The sequence below is a fragment of the Alosa alosa genome, chromosome 8 (assembly GCF_017589495.1).
Source record: "Alosa alosa isolate M-15738 ecotype Scorff River chromosome 8, AALO_Geno_1.1, whole genome shotgun sequence".
Lineage (NCBI taxonomy): Eukaryota > Metazoa > Chordata > Actinopteri > Clupeiformes > Clupeidae > Alosa > Alosa alosa.
In genome coordinates this window covers 34,402,611-34,405,042 of record NC_063196.1, presented here as the reverse complement: position 1 = coordinate 34,405,042, position 2,432 = coordinate 34,402,611, and the positions used below count along the sequence as shown (strand labels likewise).

Below are 2,432 nucleotides of genomic sequence, written 5' to 3'. Positions count from 1 at the left end.
TACATGATGTCAAAGTTAGTGAGTGAGGAAGGAAGGATAGAGAGGAGGAGGGATAGAAAGAGAGAGGGAGGGAGAGAGAGAGTTAGAGAGAGGGGGAGGGAGGGATAGAGAGAGAGAGGAATAGAGAGGGGGAGGGAGGGATAGAGAGAGAGGAGGAATAGAGAGAGAGAGAGGGAGGGGGGGCTAGTGGTGGTGCTCACTAAGTAATCCTCTTTAGCCATGAGTCAAACCTGCCTGCATGTGGTCCTGTGTGCCACGCAGGCTATTTGTGGCTACTTGTGGCTACTTGTGGCTACTCAGGTGAGAGGTGCACCGCTGCTGACACTACTGCGGCAGGTGCTCGCTTGTTTGTTTGTTTGTTTGTTTGTTTGTTTGCGTGCTGTTTGGGTGTGGGTCCAGGGCCGCTGCTACAGGGGAAATATTGGGACATCTTGGGACAGTGAACTCTCTCTCTCTGGGCGTCAGGGAGCCGGGGGTCCACGAGAAGAGCTGTGGCGGACGACGGTAAAGACCACTGGATTAGCGAAACGACTGACCGCGTCATGAAGTAGCGATGGATGTGACCACCCAGACTCATGGGGACTTAAGACTCGGACACAGAGACAGCGCAGACATGCAGGTACACAGATGCAGGCAGACAGGTACAGGCACCACAGGTACATAGAGATGCAGAGATGCAGGTACATAGAGATGCAGGTACGCAGGGATACAGGTACGCAGAGATACAGGTACATAGAGATGCAGGTACGCAGAGATTCAGGTACATAGAGATGCAGGTACATAGAGATGCAGGTACATAGAGATGCAGGTACGCAGAGATACAGGTACATAGAGATGCAGGTACATAGAGATGCAGGTACATAGAGATGCAGGTACGCAAAGATACAGGTACATAGAGATGCAGGTACATAGAGATGCAGGTACATAGAAGATCATGCAGGTACAGGTACATAGAGATGCAGGTACATAGAGATGCAGGTGCGTGGTACATAGAGATGCAGGGTAGGTACATAGAGATGCAGGTACGCAAAGATACAGGTACATAGAGATGCAGGTACATAGAGATGCAGGTACATAGAGATGCAGGTACATAGAGATGCAGGTACGCAAAGATACAGGTACATAGAGATGCAGGTACATAGAGATACAGGTACATAGAGATGCAGGTACATAGAGATGCAGGTACATAGAGATGCAGGTACATAGAGATGCAGGTACGCAGATGCAGGTACATAGAGATGCAGGTACATAGAGATGCAGGTACATAGAGATGCAGGTACATAGAGATGCAGGTACATAGAGATGCAGGTACATAGAGATGCAGGTGCATACATAGAGATGCGGTTTATGGCAGGTACATAGAGATGCAGGTACATAGAGATGCAGGTACATAAGAGATGCAGATGCAGGTACATAGAGATGCAGGGGTACATAGAGATGCAGGTACATAGAGATGCAGGTACATAGCAGATACGAGTACATAGAGATGCAGGTACATAGAGATGCAGAGATAGAGATGCAGGTACATAGAGATGCAGGTACATAGAGATGCAGGCACAGATGTACATGAGATGCAGGTACATAGAGATGCAGGATGCAGGTACATAGAGATGCAGGTGCATAGAGATGCAGGTACCAGCTGGGTTCTGCCTTAGCGATAAATGGCATTGAATGTGTCGTGTGTGTGTGTGTGTGTGTGTGTGTGTGTGTGTGTGTGTGTGTGTGTGTGTGTGTGTTTAAAGACATTACGTTGTATCAGAGGACAGGTACAGTAAAAACAGATGCTCAGGTCTGTACTGTACTTGTGTGTGTGTGTGTATGTATTCTAAGGCCCACACACAGGGCTCTTGATGTGAATGTGTGTGTGTGTGTGTGTGTGTGTGTGTGTGTGTGTGTTTGTGTCTGTGTGTGTGTTTTTGTGTGTTTGTGTTGTGTGTGTGTGTGTGTGTGTGTGTGTGTGTGTGTGTGTGTGTCTGTATTCTGAGGTCAACACACAGGGCTCCTGATGTGATAGTATATGGTGAGTTGTGGAGTATTAGTGGTCTGTGGTTCTGTGCCATGTTTGAAGTCTGATTTATGGTAGGTCACACAGGGTTATTGGTGTGTGTGTACACACACCACTCACTATTTCACACACACACCCCTTATTATCACACACACACACACAGACACACACACACACACACACCATACTCCCTATCTCTCTCTCTCTCTTACACACACACACACACACACCCCTTACTCTAACACAGTGTTTTTCAACCTTTTTTGTGCCATGGCACACTTTTGACACTTAAAATGTCCCACGGCACACTAACATCCTGTGTGAAGAAAAAATAAACATACCATAGCCTAAAATTTCAAATAATACACAGATATGGCCTTATTATGGCTTCTATGCAAGACCTGCTCAATAAAACAAGCGCCCTCTG

General features: G+C 47.1%; 1 protein-coding gene across 1 annotated transcript in view; it reads left to right on the top strand.

Annotated features, from left to right (window-relative positions):
* The first annotated feature begins 291 nt into the window (after positions 1-291).
* Positions 292-2,432, top strand: part of si:dkey-206f10.1 (adenylate cyclase type 8) — a 59,761-nt gene continuing 57,620 nt past the window's right edge. The window contains exon 1 of the mRNA XM_048249729.1: positions 292-619. The gene's annotated coding sequence lies outside the window, so the exon portion shown is untranslated. The remainder of the gene's footprint in view (positions 620-2,432) is intronic.